The sequence below is a fragment of the Oncorhynchus masou genome, chromosome 9 (assembly GCF_036934945.1).
Source record: "Oncorhynchus masou masou isolate Uvic2021 chromosome 9, UVic_Omas_1.1, whole genome shotgun sequence".
Taxonomy (NCBI): Eukaryota; Metazoa; Chordata; class Actinopteri; order Salmoniformes; family Salmonidae; genus Oncorhynchus; species Oncorhynchus masou.
Genome location: NC_088220.1, coordinates 83,111,781 through 83,128,146, shown reverse-complemented (window position 1 = coordinate 83,128,146; position 16,366 = coordinate 83,111,781).

Genomic DNA, 16,366 nt, shown 5'->3' with positions numbered 1-16,366 from the left:
ACAATCCTCTGGGGCTGATGTTTAAGAACATTTTTTTGGCTTCCTACAATCCTCTGGGGTGGTGTTTACAGAACATTTTGTTTGGCTTCCTACAATCTTCTGGGGGTGGTGTTTACAGAACATTTTGTTTGGCTTCCGACAATACTCTGGGGCTGGTGTTTACAGAACATTTTGTTTGGCTTCCGACAATACTCTGGGGCTGGTGTTTACAGAACATTTTGTTTGGCTTCCTACAATCCTCTGGGGCTGGTGTTTACAGAACATTTTTTTTGGCTTCCTACAATCCTCTGGGGCTGGTGTTTACAGAACGTTTGGCGTCTTACAATCCTCTGGGGCTGGTGTTTACAGAGCATTTGGTTTGGCTTCCTACAAACGTCTGGTGCTGGTGTTTACAGAACATTTGGTTTGGCTTCCTACAAACCTCTGGGGATGGTGTTAACAGAACATTTGGTGTTGTCTGATCACGGATACATAATAACCCCATGTCACACCCTGGTCTGGCCTCCAGTGACAGCCATGTTTTCAAGGTGATTTTGATGTATTCTATATGCCTAGTCCATATGAGTGTTCTGTTGATAATTTGAGAGTCATGGCATCTGATCAAGTCAAGTTCAGTGTTAGCTAACAAACTTTTTATCAGTATTCTGGGTTTAAACACACAAATATTGGCACACTTGCACTTTACAAATGAGTGCAATGAAGTATAATGTTATGCTTTTTCTATTTAAAACTGTTTGAATGACTATTTTTACCCTGTAGGCACCTGCAACTTACTACAGTTGAGTTAAATTACACAGAAAATTATAATCATTACCTCCATCCAAATTAATTTGAATTTGGAATAATTTAGTCCAGAGGAATTTAATTCAGTTTAAAAAAATTGTATTGGTCCTTTGCAGTTCTAAATCAAACAAATACATGTGTAAACACCACATGTATTTTTTTCAATTTCAACTTTAGAAGAAATAGTGAATCATGCAAGAGTGCCAATACACATGTATTTGATCGCATTTGTACACTGCGTGATTAAATCTCTCCGCTCTGTGCCTCCTGTCTCTTCCCTAGAGGAGCTCATTGACACTGTAACTGTCTCAGTGTTGTTCTCTCTCATCATGTTGTCTTCATTATTACCTGAACAGGTCTTCCTCTGAGAGAGGTGCACCCTGGGACATCTTGTTATGACCCTACTTACTAAGCAGAGGTAGTCTCAGGGACGTATTAGAGGAGAGGAGAGGAAACTGTTGCCTGGAGCGCCACAACACACCTCTTTACCTCTTTATTGCTCTCCACCACCCCCCTCCCTCCCTCCATCCCTCCCCTTCCCTTTCCCACAAGGGGAGATATTAGTTAAGAGGAGACAAACTATAGCCTGAGGCAACATAACACTCATTCTGTTTTCTCTCTTCCATTCTGTTATGCTTTTTCTATTTCTGACTATTTTTCTCTCTTCTCTCTCTCTCTCTCTGTCTCTCTCTCTCTCTCTCTCTCTCTCTCTCTCTCTCTCTCTCTCTGTCTCTCTCTCTCTATGTTCTCTCTCTGTCTCTGTCTCTCTCTCTCTCTCTCTCTCTCTCTCTCTCTCTCTCTCTCTCTCTCTCTCTCTCTCTCTCTCTCTCTCTCTATGTCCTTCTCTCTGTCTCATATAGCCTGCAGCGTTCCCCAATGGCACGACAGGTTATCACACACAGTGGGCCTTTATGAGTCATTACTCCATAGGTTTACAGTAGTCATGTGTCTAGAGAGTTGGGCCAATAAGGTTTTCTGCATTATGATTCATCTGAATGACCCGACAATATTCTATGGCTGCCAGGCTAGCTCCCCATTATAACACTACACAGGGAATATTTCAACAATCTATTTTTAACGGAATGTCTCGAAAAATAAACAATATTTTAAATTCTAAAAGTTGTCTCAACTCTGTAAATATATGATTATCTTGTTCACAGCTGCATTACTCCACATAGGGGTGGCAGGGTAGCCTCGTGGATAGAGTGGTGGACTAGTAACCGGAAGGTTGCAAGTTCAAACCCCCGAGCTGACAAGGTACGAATCAGTCGTTCTGCCCCTGAACCCACTGTTCCTAGACCAGTTAACCCACTGTTCCTAGACCAGTTAACCCACTGTTCCTAGACCAGTTAACCCACAGTTCCTAGACCAGTTAACCCACAGTTCCTAGACCAGTTAACCCACTGTTCCAAGGCTGTCATTGAAAATAGAATTTGTTCTTAACTGACTTGTCTGGTTAAATGAAGGTAAAAAAGGCAAGGTAAAAAAAAACACACAGAAAACACTGAGAGCATGCAGGGAAAAGAGCAGTACGGTGCCCTGAATGAATCCCCTACACATGTACATATTAAAACTGCAATACTGTACATCACATGGAAAACTTAGCTCTATACTGACCATTATGCTTATATTCTGCCACGACAACAGCTTCCTTGAGGAGTGTGTAGATTAGAGGTCTGAGACTTACAGCAGGTACCTGTCTGCAAGGAGTTGAGGTGAGCCCTCTGCCTCTTCACATCCCTGTAGGATACATTGGTGCTCCACTCAGGCAGAGTGGTGAACGGTGTTTGTCTCCTGTCTCACTCCATTATGGTCCATTGTGCATGGCAGTTGTGTGTTGTTGTCACTGCCTGCTGTGAAACTGGCAGATGCTCTCGTCATTCCATTGACCGGTATCCCGTGGGGAGATGGACCTATCGGAAAGGAGGTGATCTGAGAGGGTGGTCAGTCAGCTCGACAGCATATAAAGAGGCCTCTTGACGTGTGAAGGTCTACATGCCCTACTGTCTTTGAGGTTTCAGCATGGATGGAACTCTTTGGCAGGTGGACAGGTGTATTCTGGGATGAGGGCTTCATGAGGATATGGATTATGGTATAGTTCAGTAGGGAGTGATTTCTAAACTAGAGGAAACTCTCCTTACTGGAACTTGAGGCAACATGCAGGGTGGTGTAGTGTGTTAACATGCAGGGTGGTGTAGTGTGTTAACAACATGCAGAGTGGTTTAGTGTGTTAACATGCAGGGTGGTTTAGTGTGTTAACATGCAGGGTGGTGTAATGTGTTAACAACATGCAGGGTTGTGTAGTGTGTTAACATGCAGGGTGGTGTAATGTGTTAACAACATGCAGGGTTGTGTAGTGTGTTAACAACATGCAGGGTGGTGTAATGTGTTAACAACATGCAGGGTGGTGTAATGTGTTAACAACATGCAGGGTTGTGTAGTGTGTTAACAACATGCAGGGTGGTGTAATGTGTTAACAACATGCAGGGTTGTGTAGTGTGTTAACATGCAGGGTGGTGTAATGTGTTAACAACAGGGTTGTGTATGTTAACATGGGTGGTGTAATGTGTTAACAACATGCAGGGTGATGTAGTGTGTTAACAACATGCAGGGTGGTGTAGTGTGTTAACAACATGTAAACAACATGCAGGGTGATGTAGTGTGTTAACAACATGCAGGTGTAGTGTGTATGTGTGTTAACAACATGCAGGGTGATGTAGTGTGTTAACAACATGCAGGGTGATGTAGTGTGTTAACAACATGCAGGGTCGTGTAGTGTGTTAACAACATGCAGGGTGATGTAGTGTGTTAACAACATGCAGGGTGATGTAGTGTGTTAACAACATGCAGGGTGATGTAGTGTGTTAACAACATGCAGGGTCGTGTAGTGTGTTAACAACATGCAGGGTGATGTAGTGTGTTAACAACATGCAGGGTTGTGTAGTGTGTTAACATGCAGGGTGGTGTAATGTGTTAACATGCAGGGTGGTGTAATGTGTTAACAACATGCAGGGTGATGTAGTGTGTTAACATGCAGGGTGGTGTAGTGTGTTAACAACATGCAGGGTGATGTAGTGTGTTAACAACATGCAGGGTGGTGTAGTGTGTTAACAACATGCAGGGTAGTGTGTAACAAATGTGTTAGTGTGTTAACAACATGCAGGGTGGTGTAATGTGTTAACAACATGCAGGGTGATGTAGTGTGTTAACAACATGCAGGGTGTAGTGTGTAGTGTGTTAACATGCAGGGTGGTGTAGTGTGTTAACAACATGCAGGGTTGTGTAGTGTGTTAACAACATGCAGGGTGGTGTAGTGTGTTAAACATGCAGGGTGGTGTAGTGTGTTAACAACATGCAGGGTGTGTGTAGTGTGTTAACAACATGCAGGTGTGTGTGTATCATGTGTTAACAACATGCAGTGGTTAACACATGCAGGGTGTAGTGTGTTAACAACATGCAGGGTGGTGTAGTGTGTTAACAACATGCAGGGTGGTGTAGTGTGTTAACAACATGCAGGGTGATGTAGTGTGTTAACAACATGCAGGGTGGTGTAGTGTGTTAACAACATGCAGGGTGGTGTAGTGTGTTAACAACATGCAGGGTGGTGTAGTGTGTTAACATGCAGGGTGGTGTAATGTGTGTAGTGTGTTAACATGCAGGGTGGTGTAATGTGTTAACAACATGCAGGGTGGTGTAGTGTGTTAACATGCAGGGTGGTGTAGTGTGTTAACAACATGCAGGGTGGTGTAGTGTGTTAACAACATGCAGGGTGGTGTAGTGTGTTAACAACATGCAGGGTGGTGTAGTGTGTTAACAACATGCAGGGTGGTGTAGTGTGTTAACATGCAGGGTGGTGGTGTTAACATGCAGGGTGGTGTGTGTTAACAACATGCAGGGGTGATGTTAACATAGGGTGGTGTTAGTGTTAACAACATGCAGGGTGGTGTAGTGTGTTAACAACATGCAGGGTGGTGTAGTGTGTTAACAACATGCATGTGGCAGTTGTGTTAACCATGCAGGGTGGTTGTAGTGTGTTAACATGCAACATGCAGGGTGGTGTAGTGTTAACATCATGCAAGGTGGTTTAATGTGTTAACAACATGCAGGGTGGTGTAGTGTGTTAACAACATGCAGGGTGGTGTAACTTGTTAACAACATGCAGGGTGGTTAGTGTGTTAACAACATGCAGGGTGGTGTAGTGTGTTAACAACATGCAGGGTGGTGTAGTGTGTTAACAACACAGGGTCGTTGTGTTAAATATAGTTAACATGCAGATTGTGTTAACAACATGCAGGGTGGTGTAGTGTGTTAACAACATGCAGGGTGGTGTAGTGTGAAATGCATGACAAGTGTGTTAACAACATGGTAGTGTGTTATTGTTAACAACATGCAGGGTGGTGTAAGTGTGTTAACAACATGCAGGGTGGTGTAGTGTGATTGTTAACAACATGCAGGGTGGTGTAGTGTGTTAACATGCAGGGTGGTGTAGTGTGTTAAAATCATGCAGGGTGGTGTAGTGTGTTACACATGAGGTGGTGTAGTGTGTTAACAACATGCAGGGTGGTGTAATGTGTTAACAACAATGTAGTTTGTTAACAACATGCAGGGTGGTGTAGTGTGTTAACAACATGCAGGGAAATGTAATGTGTTAACAACATGCAGGTGGTGTAGTGTGTTAACAACATGCAGGGTGATGTCTTTGTTAACAACTGCAGGGTGGTGTATGTCCCATAAACATGCAGGGTGGTGTAGTGTGTTAACAACATGCAGGGTGTTGTAGTGTGTTAACAACATGCAGGGTGGTGTAGTGTGTAACAACATGCAGGGTTGTAGTGTGTTAACAACATGCAGGGTGGTGTAATGTGTTAACAACATGCAGGGTGGTGTAGTGTGTTAACAACATGCAGGGTGATGTAGTTGTTAACAATTCATGCAAGTGTGCCAACAACATGCAGGGTGGTGTACAAAACATGCAGGGTGGTGTAGTGTGTTAACAACATGCAGGGTGGTGTTCTGTTAACATCATGCAGGGTTTAGATATTAACAACATGCAGGGTGGTGTAGTTACAACATGCAGGGTGGTGTACTGTGTGATCAACATGCAGGGTTGAGTGTGTTTAACATGGGGTGGTGTAGTGTGTTAACAACATGCAGGGTGGTGTAGTGTGTTAACACATGCAGGGTGGTGTAGATAACAACATGCAGGGTGGTTAGTGTGTTACAATATGTGTTAACAACATGCAGGGTGGTGATGTGGTACATCAGTGTGTTGACAACATGCATGGTGGTGTGTGTTAACAACAGAGGGTGATGTAGTGTGTTAACAACATGCAGGGTGGTGTAGTGTGTTAACAATCATGCAGGGGTGTAGTGTGTTAAAACACAGTAGTGTGTTAACAACATGCAGGGTGGTGTAGTGTGTTACAACAATGTGTAGTGTGTTAACATGCAGGGTGGATGTAATGTGTTAACATGCAGGGTGGTGTAATGTGACCAGGGTGATGTAGTGTGTTAACATGCAGGGTGGTTTTGTTAACAACATGCAGGGTGATGTAGTGTGTTAACAACATGCAGGGTGGTGTAGTGTGTTAACAACATGCAGGGTGTTTAGTGTGTTAACAACATACAGGGTGATGTAGTGTGTTAACAACATGCAGGGTTGTATAGTGTGTTAACAACATGCAGGGTGATGTAGTGTGTTAACAACATGCAGGGTTGTTTAACAGAATGTTAACATGCAGGGTGGTGTAGTGTGTTAACATGCAGGGTGGTGTAGTGTGTTAACAACATGCAGGGTGGTGTAGTGTGTTAACATGCAGGGTGGTGTAGTGTGTTAACAACATGCAGGGTGGTGTAGTGTGTTAACAACATGCAGGGTGGTGTAGTGTGTTAACAACATGCAGGGTGGTGTAGTGTGTTAACATCATGCAGGGTGGTTTAGTGTGTTAACATGCAGGGTGGTGTAGTGTGTAACATCATGCAGGGTGGTTTAATGTGTTAACATGCAGGGTGGTGTAGTGTGTTAACATGCAGGTTTAGTGTGTTAACATCATGCAGGGTGTTTAGTGTGTTAACAACATGCAGGGTGGTGTAGTGTGTTAACAACATGCAGGGTGGTGTAGTGTGTTAACAACATGCAGGGTGGTTTAGTGTGTTAACAACATGCAGGGTGGTGTAGTGTGTTAACAACATGCAGGGTGGTGTAGTGTGTTAACAAGGGTGGTGTATGCAGGGTGGTGTAGTGTGTTAACATGCATGTTAACAACATGCAGGGTGGTGTAATGTGTTAACAACATGCAGGGTGGTGTAGTGTGTTAACAACATGCAGGGTGGTGTAGTGTGTTAACAACATGCAGGGTGGTGTAGTGTGTTAACATGCAGGGTGGTGTAGTGTGTTAACATGCAGGGTGGTGTAGTGTGTTAACATCATGCAGGGTGGTGTAGTGTGTTAACATGCAGGGTGGTGTAAAGTGTTAACAACATGCAGGGTGGTGTAATGTGTTAACAACATGCAGGGTGGTGTGATTTGTTAACAACATGCAGGGTGGTGTTATGTGTGAACAACATGCAGGGTGTTGTAGTGAGTTAACAACATGCAGGTGGTGTAGTGTGTTAACATCATGCAGGGTGGTGTAGTGTGTTAACAACATGCAGGGTGGTGTAGTCTGTTAACATGCATGGTGGTGTAGTGTGTTAACAACATGCAGGGTGTTGTAGTGTGTTAACAACATGCAGTGTGGTGTAGTGTGTTATCAACATGCAGGGTGATGTAGTGTGTTAACAACATGCAGGGTGGTGTAATGTGTTAACAACATGCAGGGTGGTGGAGTGTGTTAACAACATGCAGGGTGATGTAATTTGTTAACAACATGCAGGGTGGTGTAGTGTGTTGACAACATGCATGGTGGTGTAGTGTGTTAACATCATGCAGGGTGGTGTAGAGTGTTAACATGCAGGGTGGTGTAATGTGTTTACAACATGCAGGGTTGTGTAATTTGTTAACAACATGCAGGGTGGTGTAGTGTGTTGACAACATGCATGGTGGTGTACTGTGTGAACAACATGCAGGGTGGTGTAGTGTTTTAACAACATGCAGGGTGGTGTAGTGTGTTAACATCATGCAGGGTATTGTAGTGTGTTAACAACATGCAGGGTGGTGTAGTCTGTTAACCCTTTAGGGTGGTGTAGTGTGTTAACAACATGCAGGGTGGTGTAGTGTGTTTACAATATGCAGGGTGGTGTAGTGTGTTATCAACATGCAGGGTTATGTAGTGTGTTAACAATATGCAGGGTGGTGTAATGTGTTAACAACATGCAGGGTGATGTAGTGTGTTACAAAATGCAGGGTGGTGTAATGTGTGAACAACATGCAGGGTGGTGTAGTGTGTTACCAACATGCAGGGTGATGTAGTGTGTTAACATGCATGGTGGTGTAGTGTGTTAACAACATGCAGGGTGGTGTAGTGTGTTAACAACATGCAGGGTGGTGTAGTGTGTTATCAACATGCAGGGTGATGTAGTGTGTTAACAACATGCAGGGTGGTGTAATGTGTTAACAACATGCAGGGTGGTGTAGTGTGTTAACAATATGCAGGGTGATGTAGTGTGTTACAAAACAGGGTGATGTAATGTGTGAACAACATGCAGGGTGGTGTAGAGTGTTAACATGCAGGGTGGTGTAATGTGTTAACAACATGCAGGGTGGTGTAATATGTTAACAACATGCAGGGTGGTGTAATTTGTTAACAACATGCAGGGTGGTGTAGTGTGTTGACAACATGCATGGTGGTGTACTGTGTGAACAACATGCAGGGTGGTGTAGTGTTTTAACAACATGCAGGGTGGTGTAGTGTGTTAATCATGCAGGGTATTGTAGTGTGTTAACAACATGCAGGGTGGTGTAGTCTGTTAACATGCAGGGTGGTGTAGTGTGTTAACAACATGCAGGGCGGTGTAGTGTGTTAACAACATGCAGGGTGGTGTAGTGTGTTATCAACATGCAGGGTGATGTAGTGTGTTAACAACATGCAGGGTGGTGTAATGTGTTAACAACATGCAGGGTGATGTAGTGTGTTACAAAATGCAGGGTGGTGTAATGTGTGAACAACATGCAGGGTGGTGTTGTGTGTTACCAACATGCAGGGTGATGTAGTGTGTTAACATGCATGGTGGTGTAGTGTGTTAACAACATGCAGGGTGGTGTAGTGTGTTAACAACATGCAGGGTGGTGTAGTGTGTTATCAACATGCAGGGTGGTGTAGTGTGTTAACAACATGCAGGGTGGTGTAATGTGTTAACAACATGCAGGGTGATGTAGTGTGTTACAAAATGCAGGGTGGTGTAATGTGTGAACAACATGCAGGGTGGTGTAGTGTGTTACCAACATGCAGGGTGATGTAGTGTGTTAACATGCATGGTGGTGTAGTGTGTTAACAACATGCAGGGTGGTGTAGTGTGTTAACAACATGCATGGTGGTGTAGTGTGTTAACAACATGCAGGGTGGTGTAGTGTGTTAACAACATGCAGGGTGGTGTAGTGTGTTATCAACATGCAGGGTGATGTAGTGTGTTAACAACATGCAGGGTGGTGTAATGTGTTAACAACATGCAGGGTGGTGTAGTGTGTTAACAACATGCAGGGTTATGTAGTGTGTTACAAAATGCAGGGTGTTGTAATGTGTGAACAAAATGCAGGGTGGTGTAGTGTGTTAACATGCAGGGTGGTGTAATGTGTTAACAACATGCAGGGTGGTGTAATATGTTAACAACATGCAGGGTTGTGTAATTTGTTAACAACATGCAGGGTGGTGTAGTCTGTTGACAACATGCAGGGTGGTGTAGTGTGTTAACAACATGCAGGGTGGTGTAGTGTGTTAACATCATGCAGGGTGGTGTAGTGTGTTAACAACATGCAGGGTGGTGTAGTCTGTTAACATGCAGGGTGGTGTAGTGTGTTAACAACATGCAGGGTGGTGTAGTGTGTTAACAACATGCAGGGTGGTGTAGTGTGTTATCAACAGGGTGGTGTAATGTGTTAACATGTGCAGGGTGGTGTATGCAGGGTGGTGAGTGTGTTGTAGTGTGTTAACAACATGCAGGGTGGTGTAATGTGTTAACAACATGCAGGGTGGTGTAGTGTGTTAACAACATGCAGGGTGGTGTAGTTAACAACATGCAGGGTGGTTAGTGTGTTAAAATGCAGGGTGGTGTAGTGTGTTAACAACATGTGTGTAGTCTGTTAACATGCAGGGTGGTGTAGTGTTGTTACTGTTAACATGCAGGGTGGGGTGATGTGATGTGTGTTGCAAAATGCATGGTGTGGTGAACAACATGCAGGGTGGTGTAGTGTGTTACCAACATGCAGGGTGATGTAGTGTGTTAACATGCATGGTGGTGTAGTGTGTTGACAACATGCAGGGTGGTGTAGTGTGTTATCAACATGCAGGGTGATGTATTGTGTTAAGCGGCTCAAATTTGTACTGTCTTTCCGTTTTCAACCTATAATACCAGAAAATGGACATCAACTCAAAGAGCATTGAGGCTTCGACACCATCTTGCTTCTGGGCTGAAAGTACATTTGGCCAAACCTGTGCCCACCGAACTCCGTCTTTGAAGTCTTTTCCATGTATGAGAAATGGACATGTCCATTTGGTGATGTTTTGTCCATTTACCATAAGCAGCCACTTGCCATCTTGTGGAATTTTCTGGTACAGCAGACACATGTCCTAAAATGTATAACACAGAAACCAAATGTCCATGAGACTTTATTTGATGACTTCCTGGAAGACCGGGCCCTGGGGGACAGCCTGAGGCTGTCGGACAATTTAAATTACATCCGCGGACATCAAGCAAGGAACCGTACATTTGCTGTGCAGATAAGTGAAATGTTAATACATAACTCATTATAAAATCTCATGATTTCATTTCAGAATAAAGAGTAACATTTACATGTATTCAGTTTCATATATTGTTATGCAACTTCTTCTCAACCTTAGATAAATATTTAACATATCATACATGGTAAATATTGCACATAACTCAGTGGCAAATATATTATAATCTTGTATAATTTTTATTACTAATAAAATAAACCATATATTAAAGAAGGATTTTTAATTGAGACGGATTGTGTATGTTCACCATTCAGAGGGTACATTGGCAAGACAATATATTTAAGTGCCTTTGAACAGGGTATGGTTGTAGGTGCCAGGCGCACTGATTTCAGTGTGTCAAGGACTGCAACGCTGCTGGGTTTTTCATGCTCAACAGTTTCCTTTGTGTATCAAGAATGGTCTACCACCTAATGGACCTTCCACCAACTTGACAGTCAACATGGGCCAGCATCCCTGTGGAACACTTTCGAGTCCATGCCCATAGGCATTGAGGCTGTTCTGAGGGGAAAATGGATGCTACTCAATATTAGGAAGGTGTTCCTAATGTTTTATACTCTGTGTATTGATATCCTTGTCTAGCTTTATTTTTGTGACTGAGAACAGCTCGGCAGCTCCAGACAGACGGGCGGCTCTGGCAGCTCCGGACAGACGGGCGGCTCTGGCAGCTCCGGACAGACGGGCGGCTCTGGCAGCTCAGGACAGACGGGCGGCTCTGGCAGCTCCGGACTGACGGGCAGCTCCGGACAGACGGGCGGGTCTGCCAGATCTGGACAGATGGGCGGCTTGGCAGCTCCGGACAGACGGGCGGCTCTGGCAGCTCCGGACAGACGGGCGGCTCTGGCAGCTCCGGACAGACGGGCGGCTCTGGCAGCTCCGGACAGACGGGCGGCTCTGGCAGCTCCGGACAGACGGGCGGCTCTGGCAGCTCCGGACAGACGGGCGACTCTGGCAGCTCCGGACAGACGGGCGGCTCTGGCAGCTCCGGACAGACGGGCGGCTCTGGCAGCTCCGGACAGACGGGCGGCTCTGGCAGCTCCGGACAGATGGGAGAGAACCGTTACATTATGATTCAAAAAGGATTCCCCTTCAAACTGCTCTGATGTCCTAAAGATTTCAAATCGAAATTTCTTGATGTGAAACTTTTAAGTTGCATCCATTTGAAAATATCTACATTGGTCAGTCCATGGAAATACATGTATTTATTGTCACCAAATCATTTACGATATCTATGCCTTTAGTTTTCCATTTGGACCAATGTATCTGTGATTGGTGAATTCGGAAAAAGCTAATCAAGGATTGTTCTATAGGGTTGTGTTTTTAGGGAGTGATATTGGTTCGTGCAGAATACGTTAATTTACTTCAATATTGTTATAGTATTCTTAACTATAAAGTTGTTCATGTTCTGAACTTTAGCCTTAGAAAATAGACACGTAAAAATATTCTGGGGATGGACATGCGCATCTCCAATGTGTACACATTCCTCGTTAGTGCATTTAACTATATGTCATAAGTAAAAACCCTGTGTGGAGAGTTGATACAATTCCAAGTCTAGAAGGGCAAAACCACCCTGTGACTTAGGAAGATGTAAAACTTTCCTTTATATTCTATGAGTTTTATTTGCCCATATAAAGTCTGTTATGACCGAGTATACCTTTTTTAAAGAATGTCTTTGGTGGTGTAATTGGTATTACAGAGATGAAATCTAAAACACTTTGGGAGCCATTCTGAAGAGGTTTATTCTACCTGTAAGATTTATGGGAACAATGTTTTCCATTTAATTAGATCTGCTTTCATATTGTTGAATAATGGGATATCAAGTTATCTTTATATATTTGTTGTTTGTTGTTTTTTTAAATTTATTTGACCTATTTTACCCAAACTCAGAACTAGCCGTCTAAAGCATTAGCCCCCACCCAAACTCAGAACTAGCCCTCTAAAGCATTAGCCCCCACCCAAACTCAGAACGAGCCCTCTAAAGCATTAGCCCCCACCCAAACTCAGAACGAGCCCTGTAAAGCATTAGCCCCCACCCAAAATCAGAACGAGCCCTATAAAGCTTTAGCCCCCACCCAAACTCAGAACTAGCCCTCTAAAGCATTAGCCCCCACCCAAACTCAGAACTAGCCCTCTAAAGCATTAGCCCCCACCCAAACTCAGAACTAGCCCTCTAAAGCATTAGCCCCCACCCAAACTCAGAACTTGCCCTCTAAAGCATTAGCCCTCACCCAAACTCAGAACGAGCCCTCTAAAGCATTAGCCCTCACCCAAACTCAGAACAAGCCCTGTAAAGCTTTAGCTCCCCACCCAAACTCGGACAATTTTACTAGCCCTATGTTAGGCTGTTTTTATGTTATCCAGAGCATTGGTGATTGCAACTGTACTGCTGGTAACAATTTAATGATGCCTTTTTGCCAACGTTTACTGACAATGGCCATATTCAACAGGTGTTCAGCGTTTGTAAATTTGTCCGTTTTTCTGTGCTCTGGCACACTCAGATGAGTGCTCTAAAGTCAGAGATAATTGCATAGTGGATTATTTTGTTAAGACATGTAGCTAGCTATTTATCTAAACAATTAACAGTAAGCCTGACTCATAACGTTACTACCCTGCATTAATCTGCAGATAGCTAACCAATCAGGTTCAATGTTAGCTAGCTAGATAACATTAGGCTATAACTAGCAATGCAAATGGCTCTGAGATAATAATAATAATAATTATAATAATAATATCACAACACAGATCATACACGTAACGTTAGCTAGCGAGCCAGCCAGCTAATGTTAGCTAGCTGGCTAACCGGACACTTTAACTTGAAATGAAAAACTACTTTCGGACAAAATTAGAAATGTGTAATATCTGAAAATGAATCTAGACTATTTTACCCGTATACATGGATGGACGCTTCTCCCACTTTGCCCTTAGTTTACAGATGTAATCCATAAACAGGTGTCAATACAACAGCCTTCTGTGTCTCTTATCGACTCTCTGCATATTTGCAGTAAAACGCCAGATTTTGGTAAAATGCCAGACAGGAAGATTCCTGTCTTTTTCTGTGGCTAAACCAACTAGGCTCATAATTTAACAATTGTATTAGTATTTACAGATGGCATACACATTTTTTTATTAATTAAGGCACATGAAAGTTCACATGTTCCAGAAGGCATTTCTGACAAAAAGTTTATGTTCAAATGGCTCTCCTGTGAAGTAGTGACAAGCGATATACACCTAGTTTCCTGAAATGAGTCACATTTACATAAGAATTCAGACTTTTTACTCAGTACTTTGTTGAAGCACCTTTGGCTGCGATTAATGCCTTGAGTCTTCTTGGGTATGACGCTACAAATGTGGCACACCTGTATTTGTGGAGTTTCTCCCATTCTCAGATCCACTCAAGATCTCTCATGTTGGATGGGGAGCGTTGCTGCACAGCTATTTTCAGGTCTCTACAGAGAAGTTCAAGTCCGGACTCTGGCTGGGTCACTCAAGAACATTATGAGACTTGTCTCAAAGCCTTGTCTTGGCTGTGTGCTTAGGGTTGTTGTCCTGTTGGAAGGTGAACCTTCCTCCAGTCTGAGGTCCAGAGAGCTCTGGAGCAGGTTTTCATCAAAGATCTCTCTGTCCTTTGCTCCATTCATCTTTCCCTCAATCCTGACTAGTCTCCCAGTCCCTACCTCTGGAAAACATGATGCTGCCACCACCATGCTTCACCATAGGGACGGTGCCAGGTTTCCTCCAGACGTGATGCTTAGCATTCAGGTCAGAGAGTTCCATCTTGGTTTCATCAGACAAGAGAATCTTGTTTCTCATGGTTTGAGAGTCCTTTATTAAGTAACTGACTGACTTTAAGTGCGTACATCTATGTGACCTTTGACATTTAGGTCTGAAATCATTGGACATTAAACATTATTGTGCATTATCCTACTTACTACTGACAGAGATACCCCTCACAGGGACATTGCAGTCAACTCAGAGGCTACGCCTGAGGAAACGAATGCATACCAGAAGTCCAGCTACAGCAGAGCCATCAAACAGACAAATAGATAATACTGGAATGAGGTGGAATCCTGTCATATCAACAAAAAAATCTAAATGTGTTTAATTCAAGGAAGATCACTTGAAATTGCAATTTGTTCTAAAACAATTTGTTCTAAAACACTAAAATGTTTTGCATGTGAGGTGGGCAAAATTTCCTTCTGTGGCGAGGCGGGGGGCATTTTCATGAATATTCATGAGTCTCGACATAGAACGTCGGATGATTGGTTGAGCCTTCTGAATGCGTCACTTTGAGCCCTTACCAAAACAAAACAATCTTGCTGAGGGCCCCCAAAAGGCCAGAGCAGGCCCTGCATATGTATGTATAATGTACAATCAGTTAGTGAGAGAGAGTCATGTCTTTGGTCACGTTCACGTGGGTCAAACTAAACAAACAATGATTGGTTGATGATAGAACCTCCCACTATGCAGGTGATGGCTGCAGGATGACGTTGGTAAAGAGCAACTGCAGAAACTTGCAGATGACTACAGTAAATAGTAAATACCGTTGATTACGTGATTTTTGTCAAATTCATGTTGTCAACAAAAATGTTTATGTAATGTCTCTGTCTCTGTCTCTGTCTCTGACTCTCTCTCTCTGTCTCTCTCTCTCTGTCTCTCTGTCACTCTCTCTCTGTCTCTCTCTCTCTCTCTCTCTCTGTCTCTCTCTCTCTGTCTCTCTGTCACTCTCTCTCTCTCTCTCTCTCTCTCTCTCTCTCTCTCTCTCTCTCTGACTCACTCTCTCTGTCTCTCTGTAGCTCTCTCTCTCTCTCTCTCTCTCGCTCTCTCTCTCTCTCTCTCCCCAATCGTCCCTTTCACCTTTTTACTTCGGTGGGCTAAATCGGGGTCGTACAGAGTGTTTCTTAGTCCTAAAACAAATCTACTTAGGGACGAATGTATACATCTCACGCATATGGTTATGGGCTTCAAAAAAATAAGAATCCTGTACCATGTCAGATATAGAGTTGAAATGTATTCCATGTTGAGTTTGCATCCCAATATTAGACTCTATATACATCACAAAAGACAGATTTTTTTTTTTTACATAAACACCAGATTTTCGGCTGCTTTTTATTTAACTGTGAAAAATATGAATAACATTCCATCCATGAGGCCACTTGGTGACTTGACAGCAGGAATGGGCGACTCGATTTAGTCACATGTACAGTATTTTATTAAGACAATCATTCACAAGAATGAATAAAGTATGACGTAACATCAGATGTTGTTGAAGAACAGACGCTGATTCTCCTCTCCCACTACATTACCTTCAATAACATCACCCTCATAGGCTTTCTCCAATTACCCTCAATTACCTGTTCCCCAAGTTATCCCCAAGTTATCCTCCAATAACATGCCCCAATTAACCCCCTCCTGCCCCACCCGTCCCTACAAGCACCCCCTGGTGGCAGTGTGCCTGTTTTTTAGCCGGGGGCTCATTTCTCCCTATATCAGCATCTCCCCTTCTCTCCTCTTCCTCTCCCTCTTTCACTCTCTGCAGGAGATGCTAGACTGACAGACACTCATCCTCTCTGTCTGTCTGTCTGTCTCCCTCACCAGGATAAGGTTTACTGTTGATAGGTAGGGCAGAGATGGAACATGTTTTTCTGTGTGTCTATCACTGTTGTTTCATACAACTGTCTGGTTACAGGTGTCCG